The sequence below is a fragment of the Melospiza melodia genome, chromosome 8 (genome assembly GCF_035770615.1).
Source record: "Melospiza melodia melodia isolate bMelMel2 chromosome 8, bMelMel2.pri, whole genome shotgun sequence".
Lineage (NCBI taxonomy): Eukaryota > Metazoa > Chordata > Aves > Passeriformes > Passerellidae > Melospiza > Melospiza melodia.
Genome location: NC_086201.1, coordinates 444,352 through 468,149, shown reverse-complemented (window position 1 = coordinate 468,149; position 23,798 = coordinate 444,352). Strand labels below are relative to the sequence as shown.

At 54.6% G+C, this 23,798-nt stretch overlaps 1 protein-coding gene and 1 long non-coding RNA gene across 2 annotated transcripts in view; both read right to left on the bottom strand.

Annotated features, from left to right (window-relative positions):
- The window catches only part of ACVR1 (activin A receptor type 1), a 44,614-nt gene extending 33,882 nt beyond the window's left edge, over window positions 1-10,732 (bottom strand). Inside the window, exon 1 of the mRNA XM_063161472.1 lies at window positions 10,665-10,732. The gene's annotated coding sequence lies outside the window, so the exon portion shown is untranslated. The remainder of the gene's footprint in view (window positions 1-10,664) is intronic.
- A 9,721-nt stretch (window positions 10,733-20,453) lies between these two features.
- Window positions 20,454-21,077, bottom strand: LOC134420941 (uncharacterized). Its single transcript, XR_010028465.1, has 2 exons — window positions 20,768-21,077; window positions 20,454-20,646 (listed from the first exon to the last, which is right to left on the bottom strand). It is a non-coding gene; the product is annotated as an uncharacterized LOC134420941 (long non-coding RNA).
- Window positions 21,078-23,798: the final 2,721 nt, after the last annotated feature.

Genomic DNA, 23,798 nt, shown 5'->3' with positions numbered 1-23,798 from the left:
TGTTTTATATGGAAAATATTTACTATGTTCCTTTACTGTATTTAAACATTTTAAGTTACTTCAACAGAGAAGACAAGCTCTTCAAGGGTTTTTCGTTTGTTTGTTTGTTTGTTTTGTAAGAAAGTAGCCTTTCAAGATCAGAGAATCAACAGAATCTCCCTGTAAGATCAGAAACTCAAATATTTCCTTGGTGTCTAAGAAACTGACCAACTATTACACCAGAAACCCCACCTCCATGCTCAGCTCTAACTCATATTGGCCATACAAGCCTCTTTCTTTGGCCTTGGTTTGCTTCTTGACACAGTAGCTACTCAAGACCCATAATCATCTCCCAAAAAGAAGGTAACACATTAAGCACTTTTCTCCTCCAGCTGTGGTCCTAAGCACAATTTGGGTAAAACCTGCAAGCTGCACCAAGCTGTCAGCTAACACACTCACAGGCGTCTTTCAAACAATTATGACGTGCAAGTGCTTCTGGCTCATCCAACATTCATTTTTTAATTACATGCCTTTATGAACTCAAGTTCAGAAGAAACCCTTTTTCACATACAACCCAACACACCTGTGGAACTGAAACAAGATCAATCATGTCAAAAAGCCCAAAGATTTTTGGAAGACTATTTCAGAACTTGGAGGAAAAGCCCCGCATTTGGTATCCTTTCCCACTGCTGGCACACCGACCCCTCAGAGGCTTCATTTGCAGGCTGTGGGTCACTGCTGTTCGTGGCTTTGGTCTGGTTCACATCCCTTGGTGCCCACGCTGGGCAGCAGCTCAGAACAAGCCTCGTCCAGGCCCACTCAGGCTGGGCCGGGTGAGCCGTGCCCCTCGGGGCGCCCCGAATCCCCCCAGGGAGGGTGCCAGCAGCGCAGGGACAAAGGGCTGTGCTCTCCAGCCCCACAGCCGGAGCAGAGCACTGCCCACAGGGAACAGCTGCCAAACCACAGTCCCAGCCTGCGAGACAGGGGCACAGTGCCCCCGGGAACTCCTCAGGCAAGGCCATCCCAAGGCAGACACAGCAACCCTTTGCCATCACACTTCTCCTGACTTGCCAGCAAGGACCTTGCCACAATGACAGTGAGCTGTGGTCACCAGAGCAAGGCAGCCCACCCTAGGCCCCACTGACACGTTTCCAGGCGCTGTTTCATCCACACTCTCAGGACGAGAAGCATGTGCAGAGGTGAACAGCACCACTTGTCAGCTGACAGCAATAACACTCTGTCAGAGACACCTGGCCACATGCCTGGCCCTTTGCCATCCCCTCCTCTGATGGAGTCCCACAGGGTCCCTGAGTGCCCCTGCTTCACACTGCGCCCCTGGTTACTTGTACCTGCAATGGGGGCCAAACACCATCTTGGTTCTCCAGAACTCTCCTTCAGGAGACCCTACAGCAGAAACCACCTTCACTGCCAGCACAGCGGCTCTTCACCCCATAGACCTTGCAGCCCCAGAGCCAGGGCCGCTTTCAGCTCACAGGCATGTGAATTCCTACCAGCAGGCAGCCAAAAGCTCTGCGTGAGGCTCCTTCCCTCCCCAGGAAAACAAGGATTTGCCAATTTGTTTTGCTCAGTCACCCAGTGGCACACACAACCCTGAAGAAGGGCACATGCTCCTCTTTCCAGATTTCCATCACAGACAGGAAAACTGTGAATCTCTGTCTTCAAGGAGGGAACCTGTTGACGTTCTCACTCAGGTCTCAAAAGAGCCATCAAGTCCCAGGAGACAAACACGGCAGACTTTCCAAAGCTGCCAGGAACGGTTCTCACTGTTCCTCACAGGAGCAGCGCAGGCTGTCACGGGAACTTGCTGGGGCCACACAGGACTGATGCTGCAGAGCAAGAGCAATGGTGACAGAACCCCGTGCAGAGGAACAGCGGCCTCTGAACTGCACCTACTTCACATCAGGCTCAAAATGCCTTTCTCCTGCCTCCATCTGCCACTGCGCGCTGTGCTGCGGCTCTATGGACCCAGCCTTGCGGAACAGCTTCCAGTTAATTCACCTTTTCCATTTGCTTTAGTCCGCTCCCCAGAGCTCCATATCCACTAGATATTTATTTTAAAGCTAAGCCAAAACCATTCAAACACTAACACTTCAGGGCCTTCAATGCTCCTGGTTGCACACAGTAGGGCCTCTTTTAGAATAAAGAGCGTCCACTTTGGGAACTAAACCAACATAATTATAATTGGGCTGCATGTCAAAGTTTTACAAATCCCCAGACTGGAAATAAAGTAGGTTTTACTCCTCACAGATCCTTTGTTACAGAAGGCATAAAACTGCACTGCAGCCTCAGGAACACCAATTCCCCACCAGAGATGCCAGGAACTGTGTAAGAAAACTGAGCTTCAAAATCCAGTTTGCTGTTCTGGCTCCTCACTGCATGGCATTCTGGCTCTCCTAATGGAGAAACAAGTCAAAGTTCCCTCAAAATCCTGGACACCGTTCCACATGAAAGTCCAATACATATTTTCTTTGAATGCCTAAACAAGGTCCAGGATCAAATCCCAACCAAAAAGATGAAGTCAAGGACTTTTCCAGTCATTAAAACATGCCACTTTTGCATCAGGCATGGAAATAACGTATTTCTTTCAGACTTCTGATGGTGTTTAGGTTTTTATTTCCATAATTTAGGAACATATCGATTCACTCATTTGTCAAAATATTACTTGTGTCATAAGGAAGCTGTTTGGAGGGAAGGGAATAAACAGGTTCAGATTTTAGAACAGGTTTTGCAGAACAACCATGCCCAGGTTTGCTTTAGGGGTATGACACGAGTCTTACAAATGTGTAAAATACCTACACCAAGACAGAAAAAACACCCTATTGTTTCAGCAAGCTGGGACATGTTACTCAGATTATTCTCCACTGGGGGTTGATGCAAACGTGCCAGGTCCACAAACACACACAAAAGCGTCTACGTGGCATTTCTGGCACATTTGTAAAGGCCCAACTGACAACCAGCTAATGTGGGAGAGCAAAAGCCATGCCAAGGAGTTGCTGAAGAACTGAAGAAGTGCACAGGCTCAAGGGCAGGACCCAGGAGAGCAGACACAGAGGAAAGGCCAAGGAAGCCAGCAGCCACGCCATCGCAGCACACGGCCCGGGGACCTGAGGTGGGGCAGCACAGCCCACCTTGCTGAGCAGCCTCTGAGGTGCAGCTTTTCTTCTATCCCAGTGACTTGAAATAACTTGAACGCTTCTTTCTGGACAGAGACGGGTTCAAATTATGCAAAGAAGCTGGAGGACAGCCAAGACTCCAAGGGTTTAACCTTGATCCCAACCACAAAGATGCACCTCTGCTCTCACAGACGGGCGTTTGCGAGCTGGTCTGGGCACAAAGCGCTGCCCTACTGAGCTAAAGGGAGAGGAACAAGACATCAAAGTGAGACCCTGGGCTACCTCTGGCAGGGAGGACAGCTCCCGAGCGCAGAGATAAGCAGAGATGGTCCCACACCACGTACACACCTAGCCACCCCTAAGAAGGAACACGGGTGGAGTAAAAAGGTGCTTGCATGGCACTTTTCATCATCATCATTTCATTCAGACTCGGGATCTAGACAGGTTTTGCAACTCAGTCCAAAAATAAAGGTCAAGTGGAATAAAATACTTAGATCAATGCTCAATACGTAAGAATGCACATCCAGAAAAGAATTTCCTACTTTTTAAAAGCATTTCTTTTTCTATTGTAATCACAATCCCCAAGAGAACACACCCCTCTTTTTTGTGGTAGGTTTTTTTTAATTCACAGAATCAGTATTTTTTTCATGCGCTAAGGGTACATCTCAAATGCTCTTTCTTATCATTTAACTTGAGCCAGTATTTACAAGTCAAATTAAAAATAGCCTTTTTTTTTAATGCACAACTTATTGTAATTCCACTCCTAAGGAGAGTTTAGCACTCAGACTGGTGCACTACAAGTTGTACATGTTTTTGCTCTGACAACAGAAAATGAGAAGTAGAACACAATGTGATCCTACAAGATTGACTGCCACAAACTCCACTGCCAAATCATCCTCCTGATCCTGAAATCAGCTGGAATTGTCCTTTTTTTCCTCTTTTTTCCCCACTGGTTCCACTCACTTTATCATCCTCTGCACATACTTTTATATCTCTATCTTTATTGCCAGTTAGTCTTTAAGTTCTATTCAGCAACTTCTGGAGAATGGAAAATTTTTATTCTCTATGTTGTTTATCACTCCAGCCTGGGATTTGCCCAGCCCATGCCATCAAAGTCGATGTTTTAGCAGACTGCTACCCACAACTGCAGCTGCAGCAAGCAGTTTACTCTCCAGCAGCAGTGAGGGCTGCAATTAAATGGATTAAAAAAAAATAAAATTACTCCTTATGAAGTCAAGAAGAGTTTTAATGTGCAGTGCGGACCCGCAGCATGGACACAGCTTTTACCAATAACCAACATGCAGCGTATCACCTATCTCTTCTCTAACATAAGAGTATTATAACATAATATGATACAACTGATATTCTCTTAAACCAAACCATTACCTTTTCATTTTGTTTTCACTTTTAAAATTCTGAAAATTACTTTAATTGTTGCAGTCCTCCCACACAAATACAAGAGACAAGTTTATTGCAATGGAGAGCCCTAAATAGCACCGTCTGGTTTAGGCTGACTAACACAAACACACATTTTGTTTAATTTTACATTTGTTCCTAGGGAGATGTCACTCTCATCTATCTCCTGTACCTGGCGTTGCACAGCGCCTGAGAGCACAGGACACCAGCCCGGCGGGCTGGGCAGCGCGGGCAGCTCTGGCTCCGTGTGCGGCAGCTCGGGGACGCGCTGGCCAGGGCCGTCACCGTCCTGCAGAGAAGGGAGCGCAGGCAGGCGTGTGGGACCCCACAGACGCGTGTCCGAGCACAGGCTGGCGTCACAGCAGAGCCAAGGGCCGGCCAGCAGCAAGGAGACCTGCAGGTCTCTCCCTGGGGAGCAGCGCACAGCAGCTCCCAGGCACACCAAACAAGCAAGGCACCGGCCTTCACTAACACTGCTCTGCATCTGCTCAGCCACCCATAGCCGCAGAAATCCCTCCTTAGCACCAGCACAAGAAAAATACCTGGGAATTAACTGGGTTACAAATAACCTGGCAGAGGCAGACTAAGCTTGAACCAAATGAACGCCTTATCCAGTGTATCTCACGGCCAGAGACGCCAGAAGAGGATAAAGAACAGCACAGGGAGAAGGAGCAGCGGGACTACTCGCTCCCCTGCCATTAGCAGCCAGTGAAAAGGTTTGCGCAAGCAGAGCCCCAAGTGCCCTCGAAGCACCGGGCCAGGAACCCCGAGCCACTCGGGGGAGGGCTGGAGGGGCCTGCTGGGGCACACCGGCTCCTGAAAGCAGGGCTCAGCACCTTCCAGGACTTCAAAGGAAGCCACTTGCAGGCCGGGAGCTATCCCGGCTGGCGAGGCTGCCAGCCCGCCCCGCTGGCACAGCAGCCTCGCCAGGGTAAGAGCCCGCCTGCAATTACACGCGGTGTTCGCTGGCCGCTCCTCTGCAGCTCAGTAGCGCAGGGAAGGGCTGCAGTCACAACAACAGAGTCCCGACCTCCAGCGAGCACAGCTCGCTACGACTGCTCTGCACGACAAGGAACAACTCCTCCTACCAGCTTCCATCCAACAGGATGGCCAGCTTCAGCATGCTGACAAGGAACCTTCCGGGCACTCAGGACAGAAGGTTAAGCGCTGCAGCAACACATCTTCTGTAAAAAGGCCCAGATAACAGCTTTTGGTGTTCCCCCTCACAATTTCTATCTCCATCTTGGTTATTTCAGACAACAGAAATTACTCCAAAGGCAGCCTTGGACAATCACCAAAATGGAGGTATTGGTTTTAATAAGCTTTTCTTAATAAAGCCAAAGCCTTCCTTTCCCTAAAGCAGACTGGAGTTACTCTACAACAGGCTCCAGACACTTTCAGACCCATCTTTCCATCATCATAGGCAGGGAACAGTGACTTGATGTGACCCTCCAGGAGCGTTTCAGAAGGGGGGATGCAGTGACAACAGGACTTCTGGGGTGAGAGCCACTGAACCGCCTCTGCACAGCAAAGGGAGGAACAACACACAGCCCTGACCAGCAATAAGCTGACTCCACAAGACGCCAGGAGCAGATGCTCAGGAAAGAGCACAAGGACACAGCATAAAAGGGTCATTCTTCCACGCTCCTCTCATTCCAACCCCACACCTCCCAGTCGAAGGTAAATTCCCAAGCCCAAAGCCGCACCTGAATCACTGCATGTTCTGGTCCCTCAAAGGCCTACCAACAGATTCAACTGTTCCTCAAAAGAAGAATAAGGCTCCTGAATATCCCACAGCAATCAGTCTACAGTTTAAACAGGCACCACAAAAAAACTATTGGTTTTAACTTTAAAGCTGCCGACAATTGATTAAATCCAGTATTCCCCATTTCTTGCATAATAAGGGATTACCTAACACCATCCCTTCCCAATTACTCACATCAATTGTGACTTTAAGATCTCTATAGTATTTCCTTTCAAGCATTTCTCCCCTCAGCAAGTCAGTTTTATTTACACACCACCTCACCCAGCCTTGCAAAACCAGGCTGAGCCAATGTCCTGTAAAGCTAAAACAGGTCTCAAGCTTGCAGAAAGTGCAGGGCTGAAGAATATTGATTACCCCAATTGCTTAGGGACTTACAACGCCTTTGTAATCAAACAGAAGTCCATCCCTTGGGATAAGGGACCTTGATCTGCGGGGCTGAGAGGTGTTTCAGGGCTGGTGGCACAGCAGTCTGCAGGCACAAGGCAGGCAAGGCACGTTCCCGCAGCGCTGGCAGAACCCTGTGCCCGAGAAGCCCCAGCACGGCGAGGCACTGCATGAGGGCAGGAGCACAGCAAGAGAGGGACCTGCACTGCCTGCCACGCCGAGCCAGCCCCTGGCGCCGAGCATGCAGATGGATCGCGATGGCTCTGGCCGTCCAGGGAACGGCAGCACGTCACCGGCAGAGAGAAACGGGCACTGGAACTGCCCTGCTGCTTTCTCACACACGCAGGAGGAGCTGTGTGCTTCCTGCGCTGGAGCACGGGCACACTCCTCACGCTCCTCCCAGGAAACAGCACCCATGCACCTCGTGGCAAAGGTGTGCTCCAGTGCTGCTTCGTACTGCAGCTCGTTCTCTGCGGATCTCACCAGAGCAGAAATTTGGGAGTGTGTTCTGAACAACCTCAACCCAGAGATGCCGCTCACTCTGAAACAGGAACCTGCGAGCACTGTACACACACAATTCCAGAAGAGCACACGTTAAGGAGGGGATTACCAGCACCTGAGACTGGGTCAGGCGCAAACTCACAGTCCAATGTAACACAGAAAACTACAGCACTACAACCACTTACTGTTATTGGACTGTACTTCTACGCTTTTGAAAGCATTACTCCAAAACCATGTTTCGGCTGCAAACACAGTGGGGAAAAAAGGAATTCCTTGAAAGCATTTCCACGGAATTCCTTACATTTTGTAGTCAACAACATTTGATAAATTCGTGATCCCAGAACAGTTTTCAAACACATGTGAATTCAGCTTTCCAACATCGCCAGAAAACACCACCATTCCTGTTTTTTACAGATATGTACAGGATATAAATGCCTTATACTCACAACATGCAGCCATAGAACTTGTGCACAGCAGTGCTCAAAAGGTGAGGATCTCGATAGCACGTGGTATCTCTGTAGCTAAGATGCTCTTAAACTCTCAGAGCTGACTACCCTCAGGTCCTAAAGGAACTAATCCATCCCCTGAGCCACGTGCACACCTGGCTGAGGCCAGCCTGCCACCCAGCTCTGTGATACCCCTCAATCCTCACACACAGAGGCACTCGGCCATCACCCGTGTTCAAGACCACCACTGAGATCTGCTGCAGCTCCTGACAGATGCACAGCTGAGTGGGACAAGTTTCCAACCTGTTTATACACACTAGAGCAGGTATCAAGATGCCCAATTGAGAGTTCCAATACCAAGAATTTAAATGGATTCAAGAAGCTTTTTTTTGGCAGGGACAAGAAGGGCTGAACGGGTGCCTAATTATTTCACAACGGCTGTCCCTAGATCCTATTTTAGCATCGGGCTTTCATTAAATTTAAGCATGACTTCAGAGTACCAGCTGGCTGGAAAAAACAAAAACCACAAACACAACCCACTCACAACACCCCACGGGTGTTCTTTCCCCCGCCCATGTTCTCTTCCTACCCTCACCGAGGGCTTGGAGGACTCCAGTTCCATTTGGAAGGCCAGCCTCACCAGCAGATAAGTTCTGCAGGAAATGGCTATATTTAGCCCTCCCCTTTCCCCTCAGCTCCTCCACACACTAGCATTCTCCTGCAAAAGGATCGTTCTACTCGGTGATAGAGGTGATCTTCAGCAGGTCACCTCAGCAGAAAGAATGCAACCAACTTCATACGTGCTAAGAGAAGAGCGTGAACAACCACCAGAATATCAAATATTCAGCCACTGAAGCATAGAATAAAATTCTCACATTTCAAAGCATGTTGAATTGCAAGCTCCAGGAACACAATATGCCCAAAATCACTTTCTGAGTGGCGTCCATGGAGGGCAAGGCTGAACCTCTGCACGCACTATGTGGGTTTTCACCAATTTTGTCAGTAACTAACACAGCCATCCTATTCTCTACAGAACATAAACACGAGGCAACAAACTTGACAGCTCTGCAACTAAGATACTTTTCGAATAAATAATTTTCTAAATTTGTTTCCTAATAAATAATAAAAAAACAGTTAACAATGGTTCCTGGGCAGTGTATATCAGCACCAGGTCAGCAGGATTTCCCTTCCCCAGCTTGAAACTTTGAAACACATTATAAGACTTAAAAGCAAAAACATACAAAGGGACTTTTTCTCCCCTCAAGTTGTTTTGTTTAAATAAAAGCTCGACCTGATATAATTCCGTCCTAACCATGATTTAGGCCTATAAGAGCTGATTATTTACAAACTGAGGAGGCTGAGGTGTGAACTAAAAGTTTGTCCCAAAATGAAGACAGAACAAAACACACCTCTCACTCAGTGTGAGGAGACAAAGAGGCAAAGGGTTCCAGTCAGGAACCACTCCAAAGTCCTGTGCCACTGGGCAAGGAGCACACATGGCCCCCTGAAACAGAGGAATGCAGGTCTTATCCCAGCAAACAAATCCCGAGGGAAGGCAAACCTCTGAAACCACTGCACACACTTAACACCTCCTAGGGAGAGCACAGGGCATACAGGAACTTTTTGTTCCCTTAAAACATATCTCTAACACCTCCTCCTCCAAAAAAAAAGGGTTTCGGCCATCAAAGGGCCCAGCCGTGCACTTGAGAGCTCTCCACAGCTAGGACTCCAGCTTTCCCATTTCAATTGCAAGGCACCCCAGCACTCTTCAAACAGCTCCAGCCCTTCAAGGACAGACCTCCGAGAGTATTTGCAAAGTGCCTGCTGCATTCCAGGTCGCCACCGTCCCTCTGAAGATGAGTATAAGGATCACAGCAAAGATCATATTACAGGAAACAAAAGAAAAGTGAAAGTTTAAAAATAGACTAGTCATTGCCCACAGCTAACTGCTATAGCCACAGGAGTGTTCCTCAAGGAGAAGCTGGGCTTCAATGCAGACCATAAAAACACACGACATTTGGAAAAAGAATCTGTTCTCTTCTGAGAACTCAACGCATCGTTGTAAAACACGGTTTTGTACAAACGTGCCAGTTCTGCAGCTCAGTCCAGAACCTGGAAGTGCCCATCAGTAACCCCATCCTAAGGCACTGGCGCCTCCAGCACACCTACATGAACCCCAGCTCTTGGAGAACCTGATGAAACTGAGCTGCTCTCTCAATCACTGGAAAACAAAGTGGTTTCATTTTAATTCATGTAAAAGTACTGCGAAAAACTGAAGTTCTTTTAACGCTTTTAATAGACAGAGTTGGAAGGACTGCCTGGGCAGCCTCCCCTCCTAGCTTCACGGCCCAGGTTTCACAGAGCAGCATGTGGGTTCAGAGCCGCCAGGTCAGCAGGCACACCTGAGCGGGCTGAGAGCGGCTGTGTGCTCCGGGCCGTGCGGGCACAGTCCCGGCAGGAGCTGCCCCTCCTGCCCCTCGTGTCCCCGGAGCGCAGGGCGGGCTGAGAGCGGCCGTGTGCCCCGGGCCGTGCTCCCCGTGCGGGCAGAGTCCCGGCAGCAGCGAGCCCCTCCTGCCCGCGGAACCCAGGGCAGCTCCGGGCTCAGGACCCGCTCCGGCGGCTCTGGCCGCGGCAGCAGCCCCTTTAGCAATGACCGGCACCGGGGACTTTGGCCCGTGCCTCTGCTATGCCCATTAAAGCTCGGGCTTCCAGCGCACCGCCGCGGGCAGCGGCAGCACACCCACGGGGAGCCCGCCGCGCTCCGCGCCGCCCACCCGGGGAGCTCCCGCAGCCGCACGGCGGCCTCTGCCAGGGAAATTAGCTGTGCCCGGCCAAAACGCCGCACGTTGATGAGAGCAGGGAGAAGGGGAGCCGCAGCGCTGCCCGCCGCGCGGCACCGCGGCCATGCTGCGCCCCCCGAGCGCGGCCGCGGCGCCGCGGGGCCTTTGTGCGCCCCCCGCCCGGACCGGGACCCCGCGGCGCCGCCCCCGCCAACCCTCCCGGCGGCGGAACCGACCGGCTCCGGCAGCACGGACTCACCCGCTGGGCCGGCGCGACGGGGCGGGACGGAGCCGTAGGGAGCTGGCGGCGCGGGCCGTGCTGCGGCGCGGCGCTGCCCCGCTCGGGCCGGCGGGGCCGGGGGCGGCCGCGGGCGGCGGCGGCTCCGCTGACAAAGGAGCGCGGGCGGGGCAGCGCCCGCACCGGCAATGGCCGAGCGTCACTTCCGCCCGCCGCCCCGCCCAGCGCCCCCTGCCGGCGCCGCGGGGACATGGCGGGCGCGGGCTCTGGCGGGGCTCGGGTTTGGGCTCGGGCTCGGGCTCGGGTTCCGGTTCCGTTTCGGATTTCGGCTCGGGTTCGGGCTCGGGGTAACGGAAAGCCGGTCCCGAGCAGCGGAACGAGGCACAGAAGCATCCCGGAACCGTGGGCGGCCCTCAGGGCCGGGGTCCCGGCTGGGCCGGGCCGGCAGAGCCCACGGGGTCACTGGTGCTGCTCCAGAACGCGGGGCACAGCAGCTCTTACGTTATGACGCGATGGATCAAGGACATGACATTTTAAATAAGTCCAAACGATCCTGAACAGACCGAGTACATGAGAAATTCCCAAATATGATTGACCTGATGCTCCACGTACGTTCTACCCATCCCCGTGGCCCAGGGTGTGTGCCCCAGCACTGCTCTGTGCCTCCCCAGGGCTGTGGGGGATGTCAGAGGCACTGGGAGGCTCTGGGGAGGCACTGGGATGCTCTGGGGAGGCACTGGAGGCACTGGGAAGCCCCACAGCCCAGCGGTCAGACCGGGTGGCCCCATTCTCTCAGCTGTTATGTTCCCTCAGGGTCAGCGGGGCCGCCCTCGCGGTGCCGAGCCTCACCCTGCCTGTGCCCCAGGCCAGGCCATGTTCCTGGGCACTGCTCATGAGGCTGCAGGCTGCAGCACCCACAGCAGCCAGCACTGGCCTCCTCCTGGCCAGGCCCCGGGGGCTGCACAGGGACAGCACAGGCGCTGTGCCAGGGATGGCAGCGAGCCCCAGACTGCCCGAGCCCCCCTCGTGCAGCTGGGGGGACCAGGCACAGGTCTCCTTAGGAGAGAACGCTCCAAAGTCTTTCAGAACATTGGCAGGGACTGCCCAGGGAGGTGTGGAGCCCCATCCCTGGAGGTGCTACAGGCACGGCTGGATGTGCTCTGGTCAGAGTGACAAGGTGGGCATTGGGCACAGGTCGGACTCAGTGATCTCAGAGGTCTTTTCCAACCTGACTCAGTGTGATTCTGCTCCTGTGTCACAAGGGACATGGCTGTGCTTTTCCTCCACACAGGCGGCGCTTCCCAAGCAGCAGAATGATCATCTGCAAGACAGGAGGTGAGGAGCTCAGAGGGGTAGGACAGGAACCCTGGAGACGTGGCACAGTCAGGCTGGGACAGCACGGGGGCAATCACAGCAGCGGTGCCAGGGCAGGAGGTGAATGCTCATTCCCTTGGGAAAAGGCAGGTGGATAGAGGGTTTGGAAAGTGCTCCCAATGAAGCTCCTTTGTGCATACAGCCCATTTATGCACAGCCCTCCAAACGGGGCCAGGATTTGACTCACTATGAGTAATAGGAATGTTTTAAACAGAGAAAAGAATACTAATTCCCTTAAAAATACAAATAGGTCTACATTTGGCTCAGCAGCACAAGGCCAGTGATTTTCCACAGTGTACTGCCAAGTAGCTGAATGTGACATTCAAGTAGCTCCAGTGTAGGTGTTCCTCGGGAGAAAATACAGTTCTAACGAGGACCATTTTCCCAAAGAGAAGACTAAAGATTGGGTATCTAATACAGCTTTTCAAAATTTAGCCAAACGGCTACATTTCCAGAAGTGCCAAGTTTCCCTTGAGGCCCCACAGGTGGTGTTGGCAGGCAACACTTCTGAACACCCACCTGCTTATTTGCAGCCTGGAGCACTTTTGACAGTGGTAGCCCGTGTGGTTATCCGAGCTCCCAGGAAAGGGTGACACTGCTGGGCTGAGAGCCACCCGTCACTAAGGCCTGTGGGGCTCCCAGGAGACACGAGGAGCCACGTGGGTTAGGAGCACTTTGCATGGAAAAGTTTCTGCTTTACATCTGGTAGAAGAATATGAATTTTGGAACCTGTCATTGAGTAACCCACGCATGGCTCACCAAGGGACAGCTGTTGCTAAGTGCTCATTCACAGCCACGAGGGGAACCAGTGCTGGGAACTGGAATTAGGCAGCTCCCGCCCACAGCCTCCTGTAGCTGGATCACGTACAGTTTACATGCCACTGATTTCTAATTAATAGTGAAGCAGAGGGAATAATTAAGTTACTGAAGTAATCTCAGCATCATCTATAAACAGGGCTATTTTTCTGTTCTTTTGAATGCCACTTCTTATTTATCATCATAAGCATCCTTACAAATAAATTTGCTTTACAAACACTGCAGGGTTTTTTCAATTATCTTTTTTATAGGTAACATGATTGTTGATAGGAAAATCCAGCTGTAAGTAGAATTTTATCTGTAATAATGTTATTTGGAGAGAAAACCAGGGCTGCAGTCTGAGAGGGATATCATGACAAAGTGTTTGGGTTAGTGGCTGGCAGTGCCATCTCAGAGTCAGAGGTGCCAGTTCTGAGATGTGGGGAGGATCACAGGGCTGTCTCTGTGCCTCAGGTGCTGGGCTGGCACAGTGAGAGTGGTAAAGCATCTGGCTTGTCAGGTATTTTTCAGTCCCCCAAGGAAAGGGGGAGTGGATCTGATGGGGGTATTCATACACAGCTGACTTTGCACAGCTTTGCAAGGAGCAGAGTGTGCCTAAACTTGGGGTCTTCCAGTTCCCAGCAGGAGAACCTCGTGTGGCTTTTTCATGCTGGGGAACAGTCTGGAACTTCTTCCTGGACAGTGTTTGCATTAATTGGGTGTAATAATGGCATGTCCATGTGAAAGGAGCACTGTGGGCACAAATTGCCACCCACAGACACCAGAATAAACACATTAATGTAATGCAAATACCGTGGTCTTCAGAAGTCTGTGGGCCCCAGAACGCAGTGCACACAGAACACACCTTGAGCTGTGGGGCAGGTTCACCCTGTCATCCTTCCACACAGAAAACCCTCCCAAGACAGCAAGAATAGCAAAATCAGCCTTCTTTGTTTTGAAACAATTTCCATGGTAACTTGAACTGCCTTGGTTCTTCATAAATTCTGCCTCTCTCTGGAGCAGCTGGGATTTCAAATCAGACTACTTTGCAATGCTCTGGGAGTGTAGAAACAGCTCACGCAGCTGAAAGATGCCATGGAGGAAATGTTTCAAAGAGGGGGCTGCTGGACTCCAGTCCAGGCCCCTCATTTGGTAAAACCATATCGCTCTGGGCTGCCTTTTCAGCTCTGCTGAGCAGTGAGCACTGCCCCAGACCAACAGAGGCAGGGCTGGGGTCCAGCCCAGCCAGCAGCACCACACCTGGGGACAGACTGAGCCCAACGGCAAAAAAACACCTCTAACAAACACTGTTATTCCTTCTAAAATACACAGTAAAATACAATTTAGCTGCAGCACACAAAATGAGGCTGTGCATGACAAAGCCAGCCTGATAATTGCCTTCAGAGCTGCTGAGGTTTTTAACTCTTTAGCATTATTAACATCAGCACATAAAGACTTTCCTTATATGCTTGAGGTGAGCTGTGGTACAGAAATAATAATCCAGGTGACCTTCCAAGCTGCTGCTTGTCATGAATTATTTTCTTCTGCCTTGAGGAAATTTCTAAATATATATCTGTATATATGCATGCAAACAAGCAAACCTGGCAGTTGCAGCGTAGAGAAGTTGCATCACCGCCCCTCCCAGCGCAGCAACTGGCCCGAGCACAGCTGCTGAGAAAACCCCAGGAAGCACTCGGGTTTGAAATTAAAGAGCTTGTTCTAATATTTAGCTGTGATGAATGTGACTGGGAGTGCATGTATTTCATCAGGCGTCTGTGAGTCAGGCGTGTGAGTCACAGACGGAGCCGCGCCGGGGCTGCCGGAGCAGCCGTGAGGCCTGTCCCAGCAGCTCCCCGGCACGCAGGGCTCCCACCGACTGCCCGGGACACTCTGGGTGTGAGGGCAGCACCGGGACAGGCCTGCTGTCCAACAGCTCCCACCGACTGCCCGGGACACTCCGGGTGTGAGGGCAGCCCCGGGACAGGCCTGCTGTCCCACAGCTCCCACCGACTGCCCGGGACACTCCGGGTGTGAGGGCAGCACCGGGACAGGCCTGCTGTCCCACAGCTCCCACCGACTGCCCGGGACACTCCGGGTGTGAGGGCAGCACCGGGACAGGCCTGCTGTCCCACAGCTCCCACCGACTGCCCGGGACACTCGGGGTGTGAGGGCAGCCCCGGGACAGGCCTGCTGTCCCACAGCTCCCACCGACTGCCCGGGACACTCTGGGTGTGAGGGCAGCACCGGGACAGGCCTGCTGTCCCACAGCTCCCACCGACTGCCCGGGACTCTCGGGGTGTGAGGGCAGCACCGGGACAGGCCTGCTGTCCCACAGCTCCCACCGACTGCCCGGGACTCTCGGGGTGTGAGGGCAGCCCCGGGACAGGCCTGCTGTCCCACAGCTCCCACCGACTGCCCGGGACACTCCGGGTGTGAGGGCAGCACCGGGACAGGCCTGCTGTCCAACAGCTCCCACCGACTGCCCGGGACACTCGGGGTGTGAGGGCAGCACCGGGACAGGCCTGCTGTCCAACAGCTCCCACCGACTGCCCGGGACACTCCAGGTGTGAGGGCAGCACCGGGACAGGCCTGCTGTCCCATAGCTCCCACCGACTGCCCGGGACACTCCGGGTGTGAGGGCAGCACCGGGACAGGCCTGCTGTCCCACAACTCCCACCGACTGCCCAGGGCACTCTGGGTGTGAGGGCACCACCGGGACATGCCTGCTGTCCCAGCAGCTCCAGAGAGGGCCTCAGGCAAACACCTTCCACAGTTCTCCTTTTTCAGGTCCTTACCTCGTGTGCGTCTTTACATCACAAACCCCATGGACTTGGGGGCATTGGGGAGCCAGGTGCAATTCAGCACAGCGAGGAGAACCCAGCTCCAAGTAATTAACAATAATGTATAATTGCTACCAATTTGGTTTTACACAAATTACACAGTATTATTAAATTAAGCAGACCATGTTCTTGCATCTGAGCATTAGCAGCATAACTCATTTTCATGCCATTTTTTAAAATAGCACTGGTAATTAGTCCTGTGCTTTCCAAGCCCATCACATGCGGTGCTTTGTTTTCAGCAAAACACCCACCAAAAAGTGCTCGAGTTCTCTAATTGCAAAGATTCACTTCACAAGGCTGCACAGTTCATTTCTGCTCTGGGTGTTATTCAGGAACAGCCAACTGGAATTTATTGAAATTACGCTGAAACATAAACGATGAAAACTATTCCTCAGCTGAGGGGGGGAGGTTTTGCAGGCCAAAGCTCTGCCCATGGAACTCTCACCCCGGAGCCACCGGGCGCGGGGCATCAGGGTGGCAGTGCCGGCAAACTCATTTCCATGTCACACGCCCAGCGCGGGATCGGAGGGGCTGCGTCCCGGGCCACCGTGGCGGCTCCCGCGGACCCCGGGCCTGGTGCCCCGCTGGCTGCGCTGCCCGGTGCATGCCCATCACGCTGAGCACTGCACCAGCAGTCCGTTTTGCATGGGGGCGCGGCAGCCAGGCTGCCCCGTGCCCTCTCCTGCCCACAGCGGGTGTCCCCAGCGCCAGCCCTGTGTCCCGCCGGCCCCGGCGGCGCGCTCGCCCCCTCTCCTTCTGCTTGGCTGGGAAGGAGCTTTTTTTGGCCTCTGCTTCTGTCATCTGGCATTTAAATGTAACGAGAGCTCTCGTTGCTAACATTTATAGCAGCAAAATATTTAAGTTCCAGGGCTTGTAACACATGTTGTTCGTGTCCCCTTGCCAGCCCCAGCTGCAGGCTCCCAAAGCCTTCCCTGGCTCGTTCGGGGCCGTCCCCGGCTGGGCGGCAGCGGGCGAGCAGGAGCTCGGGGGCGGCCGGCACCGGCAGCGGCTGCGGCTCCGGCACATCCCGCTGGGCTCCGGGAGCGCTCCGGCGCTGGCTGCACCCCGAGTGCCGGCACACCGAGGGCCGGGGAGAGTTTGTCGGACTGGCCCATGGGGTGGAGAGGAGGAGAGAGAAGGACAGGGCTCAGTCACCAGCCCGCCACGGCTCCAGCCACCGGCAGCAGCTGAGCGTGGTTCCGAGTGCCCGTTTCCGTCCCGCCTGTGCCGCTGCCTCCACAGCCCCGGCTGCCAGCCCACGAAACCGGCCCGAGAGGAGAGGTGGCGAGCAGGCACAGCGCACCGTGCCCGCACGGAGCCGCACGGGGCCCGTCCCTCGCCGCCTCTCGGAGCTGCGGCGCCCCGGGGTGCTCCTGCTCCCAGCAGGGAGAAGGGCGAGGGGACTCGGGAGCAGAAAGCCCCAGCCCCACAGCTATCCAATAAAGGTGTTCCTGGCTTGTGAGGAAGCCTAAAGCACCTTCAGCTGTTACCAAGGAGTCTCTTCCTCCTGCTCCTGTTCTATCTGCCCTTTGCCAGGGTAACCTCATGGAGCTGGTTTGATCCACCTGCACCAGGGCACAGCAGAAGGACAGCTGTGGCTCCCAGCCTGGCCCCAGTGGCTTAGGGTCATCCCAAAGCCATAGGTGCTGGACACTATTGGCACCTCAGGGACTGCGCAGAACAAGAGACGCTTCTGACCCTTAGGGCCACAGCAAGCAGCCTGAGATGCTGACACCAAAGGCGCAGTCAGACAATACAGAAAAAATCCCATTTTTTAACCTGCAGATTTTTGAGCCAGTCTTCAGATCTCTCTCCCTGAGGTTGAACTAAGGGAGCCCTCACCTCTGCAGGAGCAAAGCAGGCGCCAGCAGCCATCTCAGCCACCAGCATCTTCATCTTCCACTTGTCTCTCAAGACTCCCCATCTCATGTGGGCTCAGGAGGGTCTCATCACCTGCACCTCTCTGTCACAGGCTGCTTCTGCTTGGAGACAGTGGCCAGGTTCTGAGCTGGAAAACCATACTGAGTACTTTGGAGCAGCCTTGACATGTGCTCTTCCACCCTGAGAGCAGACACAGGGGACAAGAATGAGCTGCAGACCCAGGAGGGAGGTGCTGGATGCGTGGTCTCAGCCTGATACCTTCCAGCACAGACCAGGACTGATGCCTCCACAGCACAAGGAGTGGGTTCAGAGCAGCAAGGGACAGGGCCTGAGCAGCTGATAGGGAGGACAGGCTGAGGGCAGCAGGCGTAGTGAGCACAGTTCTGAGCATTTTGTTCTCCTAAAGCCAGGCATCAAGTTTATTTTCCTCTCCAGTAGCAATTAAGAGGCTGGTTAGGGGAAGACAAGTATTTCATCGTCTGACTCCGCACAGGGAACTGAAGACTGCTCACTGTGATGCTTCTGGACAGCTGGAAAGGGACAGGGGGAGAATGTCTGTCCATACTGGAAGTGACCGAAATAACGCAGCAGTGTATCAGAGGGCAGACAGCCCAGCACAGTCAGTGTGCCATGAGATGCACTGTTGTATTTAAATAAACACTTTGGGAGGGCCCAGATTTCTTCAGCTTTTCTGAGACTGGCACAGCTGAAGGTGCAGCCTGGCTCGTGCCCTCCTCCCCGGGTGAGCCCAGCGCGATCCAGCTGGCTGCTGACCTGCAGGTCCTGTCTGGGAGCACAGCTCTCCTGTGGGATAAGCTATGGCTGGAATGTGGTGTGGCACATAGCAGGGTGCTGCTGCCACAGCTCAGCTCCAGAGCACACGGAGAGCTGGGTGAGGGCATGGGAAGCAGGGACATGTCTGTGTACACATTTCCAGGAATGGGGCAGCCACAGCTTCTCTGGGCACCCTGTGCCAGGGCCTCGCCACCCTCACAGCCAAGAACTTCTTCCTAATCTCTAATCTGAATATCTCTCCTCTTTTACTTTACACCTTGTCCTATCACAACAGGCTCTGCTAAAAAGTTTGTCCCCAGCTCTCTTAAAGCCCATTTGGGCCCTGCCAGGGGCTCTGAGCTCTGCCTGGAGCCTTCCCTTCTCCAGGGGAACATTCCCAGCTCTCCCAGCCTGGCCCCAGAGCAGAGGGGCTCCAGCCCTGGAGCAGCTCCTGGCTCCTCTGGGCTGTCTGCAGCAGCTCCAGGTCCCTGTGATGTGGGAGCCCAGGGCTGGGGCAGCTCTGCAGTGGGCTCTCACCTGAGCACAGGGGCAGCGGGGCAGAATCCCCCTTCCCCTGCTGCCCACACTGGGACCAGCCCAGGACGCCGGGGGTCTCAGGGTGCCAGCGCACGCGTGCAGCCTCTGGCCGCCCCTCCTGCTCCTTGGGGTTTCGCTGGCTGTAGCTGAGCGAGCAGCGCCCTCCGCCCGGCGAGGCTCCGAGCAGCTGAGCGCCTCTCAACAGCGGGCAGGGGCTGCTCGAGGGCTGCCTGCGCTCTGCCTCTGGGAGGAGCTTGCAATGACGCCACCAAACAGAAAGGGGGAAAGGAATTCTGTCTGTGCTCGCTGCATGGAGAAACGTTTCCACACAAGGTGGCACCTGTCTCCTTTCTTCCAGTCTCGAGCCGGAGATGCTCAAAGGCGCCTGGAAATATTCTCTGAAAATTAACTCCCGGTAATCGGGATGCAGAGTCCGTCATTAATTCCCTCGTTAGCCATCGCTTTTCGCTGGGCACTCAGGCAGGCACCGCAGGAACTGCTGCCCGTCAGCGCCGGGGCTGGGCAGCAGGGATGGGGGGGCAGCAGGGATGGGGGGGCAGCAGGGATGGGGGGGCAGCAGGGACGGGGTGGCAGCAGGGACGGGGTGGCAGCAGGGATGGGGGGGCAGCAGGGACGGGCTGGGCAGCAGGGATGGGGGGGCAGCAGGGATGGGGGGGCAGCAGGGATGGGGTGGCAGCAGGGATGGGGTGGCAGCAGGGATGGGGGGGCAGCAGGGATGGGGTGGCAGCAGGGACGGGGGGGCAGCAGGGACGGGGTGGCAGCAGGGATGGGGTGGCAGCAGGGACGGGGTGGCAGCAGGGACGGGGTGGCAGCAGGTTCGGGGGGGCAGCAGGGACGGGGGGGCAGCAGGGATGGGGGGGCAGCAGCTGCCTCCACTCCGAGTGCCCGGCTCTGGGACACACGGACAGACATCCACCCGGAGCCTCCCGGCACCAGGAGGGGCCTGGGAGCTGCAGGGGATCCCTGCCTGGCCCCGCGTGCAGCACTGCACATCCCACTGCAGATGGGCAGAGGTTTATGTGCTCCAGATCTGACAGGGATTAATGCTCTCTGCCCGTAATTTAAATCACAATTAAGGTATTTTAGAATATCTCTTCCTACACTCTGCAGACCAGTGCAAACACTGCTGACATGAAGTGGTTTTGCATTCCCATGCAGGATGCTGAAGAGGCCTGCCTTGCACTGCAGGGCTTTGCTTCTGATCCTGACCTTTCCACACAAGGAAAATGCACACTATTATTGCGTATCAGAAATGCAGCGTAGCTAGAACAGCTGTGGCATCGAGCAGTGAGGCAGTACCACCACTGACAGGCTAAGGAAGGAGCTGGGCCGTCCTGCACAGAGCCCACTGGGCACCCACAGGAGCCTCAGCCCAGTGAGGGGGCCCAGCACAGAGATGCTCCTGCTGACCATCTCCTCTGGCAGCACAACCAGCAGTGCCATCCCACCCAGCCTGCCCCACCGTGTGCACGCCTGAGCATGGTGGTTTTAAACCTCAAAAACCTTGGCGAAGCATGGAGGTGCCACATCCCATACTTGCATCAAGGTCCTTGGTCCTCAGAGCTGCAGAGAAAGGCAGGGAACTGTCTTGAAGGCTGCAAGAGACCACTTTGATTTTCATGTGATTCTTTTTAACCCCTATCATGCTTCTCCCACCTGTCTCCAGCCCCATCGTCTCTGCCTGCCCTGTGCTGGCCCAGTGCCTGGGGGCTCAGTCTCCATGCTGGTAGAGCATGACAGCAGGTCAGGGAGAGGTGCAGAGCAAACTCTCCCTCTCCAGTCTTCCTGGAGGAAAAGAAAGGACATGGGGACAAAAAAAAATAAATATTATAATCACGGGGAAAAGGAAAGGAATCATTTGAAAAAGGAAAAAAAAACAGACTTCAAGCCTTCTTGGTTTACCTGAGTGCAGGGAAGAGGGAGGAAAAGCAGGGATGGTTTTGCTGGAGTCTTCCATTATCTCCACAGGGCACTGAAAGGCAGAACCAGCACCAGCAGAATAAATTGCGTCCTCTTTTTTCCCTTTAGCTGTTTCCATCAGAATGAAGTTAGATGAAGTAGGGTCTGGACACTTCATTTTGAAAGAGTGCGGCCAGTGTAAGTCTGCCCTTGCACGGAAGCCCCTGATCCCCCACGGAGTGCAGGACAGTGTCTGAACAGCCGTGCTCAGTGAGCTCAGATCCTGGCAAATCCAGCACGTGAGGTGGCGCAGAGCTGCCACCGACACACCACAGTGCCAGGGCTGAGGACCATGTCCTGCCATGCTCCAGCCCTGCAGCAGCTGTGGGCACTCCATCCGTGTGGGGCACACGGGAAGGAGGGCAGCTTGGGGGGCACAGCGCTGGGGCTCAGCCACCCAAGCCTCCACATGTTTCCTGATGGGAAATTGGTCCTTGTCCTGTTTCTGAGACGTGATTGGGCTTGACAAGCAGCTTCATGAACTTCATGACTTCATGAACTGTGCTCAGGCCTTGCCTCATTTGCCTTATTGTGGCCGAAATCTCCTCCCAGCCCTCCCTCCTGCCTGCACCCACAGGCACCAGCGGCTGCAAGAGGCACCCACAAGCCCAAAGAGTGAAAGACAAAAGGATAAAAATACCCGTGCAAGAAAAATAAAAGAAAAAGGAAGAAAAAAACCCAGGCACCATCTGGAGAGCAGAGAAGCACTGGGCAGAAGGGAGCAAGCAGAGAGGTTGCAGGATCTGACTCCGTGTCTGCTCCCACCACAGCCAGTCTCTGGAGCCACACCCCTGCTCTGCCACAGCAAACTGGGCATTCACACAAACCTCTGTGGCTACTCCCAGCAGGCAGCAGCTCACCCATCCCTGTGGGGTGGGAAGGGTTGGAGCAGCTCACCCACCCCTGCAGTGTGATGGGAACAAAAGGCAGCATGGAGGAAGGCAAGGGGGAACCTACCCCAGAGCGGATGAGACGCCCCTGGTGCCAAACTGCCCACTGCTCATCTTCCTTCTCACCAATTTCATCCTGCCTGCAGGCACAAAAGGAACTCAGCCTTGGGAGCAGCAAGATGCCAGAAGCAACATTTCCTGCTGAAGTGGATCCATGTGGGGCCAGGGAAGGCGTCTGTCCAGGATGGGCAGCAGCAATCTTTGTGGAGCCAGGCAGAGCTGCTCCTGCAGCAAGTCAGCAGCAAGACAGCACCAACCCCAGCCAGAAACTGAGTTAAAACCTAAGCAGAACCCTTTTTCCAAGGCGTGTGCGGGGCCAGCCTGGTGCTCCTTGAACCTGCAAGGGCAGACGTGTGGCTGCAAGGGCAGACATGTGTGACACCCTGGTGTCCTCACCTCCTGGGCAGCCCAGCAGGGCAGGACACCCAGAGCACGGGCACAGCCCCCCAGCTGCCCTGGGGCACGGCAGGCAAATCCCTGCCTGTTCCCAGGGTGAATCCCACCTGCCATGGCAAGGCTGCAGAGAGGGAATGGTGGGAAGAGCGACTTGTCCACAACTCTAAGGAACATTCCTGCAGTGGAGCAGCAGCACTCCCAGCCCCTCCTGTGGAGTGACAAGGGACTGGCAGATCAGCAGCTCCCGAATAAATCCTGAATAGCGACGCAGGTCAGGCAGCTGATTTCTGCCTGAAATAAATGGCTTTGCGGTAGTGCTTCCCCTCAGGGGAAACATGTCCTGACAAGCTGCAGTTACTCTAGTGCCCCGAGGGTTTGTGGAGCCTGGTTCCTTTGGGGAGTGTTTTACTGTCTGCTCCCAATGCCAAGAGCAGCTTTATACCAATAATAAACAAGGCAAAACATGGAGCCAGAGCAAACAGCTGATAAAAATCCACATTTTGCTTTCCTGGCTCCACAGAACAGGCTGGGTAAGGAAATCTTTGTGCTGCTGGCACATGGCCTTCCTCCTGTCAGGTAAAACACTCCGGTGCTTCTGCTGCTCTCTGATGTCGACTGCCAGCACTCGTCACTACAGGAATGCACAGGACGTGCCTTGCACTGTGGATGTTCCCCAGCTCCCTGCTATGGCAGCAGAGCTGTGAGGCTGTACGGGCACAGCTCCCTGCTATGGCAGCAGAGCTGTGAGGCTGTACGGGCACATGCCCACATGCCAACAGCTCCCTGCTAATGCAGCAGAGCCATGAGGCTGTACGAGCACAGGCTCACATGCCAACAGCTCCCTGCTAATGCAGCAGAGCTGCGAGGCTGGACGGGCACAGGCTCACATGCCAACAGCTCCCTGCTATGGCAGCAGAGCCATGAGGCTGTATGGGCACATGCCCACATGCCAACAGCTCCCTGCTATGGCAGCAGAGCCATGAGGCTGTATGGGCACAGGCTCACATGCCAACAGCTCCCTGCTATGGCAGCAGAGCCATGAGGCTGTATGGGCACAGGCTCACATGCCAACAGCTCCCTGCTAATGCAGCAGAGCTGCGAGGCTGTACGGGCACAGGCTCACATGCCAACAGCTCCCTGCTAATGCAGCAGAGCTGCGAGGCTGTACGGGCACAGGCTCACATGCCAACAGCTCCCTGCTATGGCAGCAGAGCTGCGAGGCTGTACGGGCACAGGCTCACATGCCAACAGCTCCCTGCTATGGCAGCAGAGCTGCGAGGCTGTACGGGCACAGGCTCACATGCCAACAGCTCCCTGCTAATGCAGCAGAGCTGCGAGGCTGTACGGGCACAGGCTCACATGCCAACAGCTCCCTGCTAATGCAGCAGAGCTGCGAGGCTGTACGGGCACAGGCTCACATGCCAACAGCTCCCTGCTATGGCAGCAGAGCTGCGAGGCTGTACGGGCACAGGCTCACATGCCAACAGCTCCCTGCTAATGCAGCAGAGCTGCGAGGCTGGACGGGCACAGGCTCAGTGCCCTGCCGGGTGGCGGTGGAGGAGCTCACTCCCGCGACGGGTACCACCTGCCCCCCTGGCCAGCCCGACCCGGCGCCACAGACAGACAGG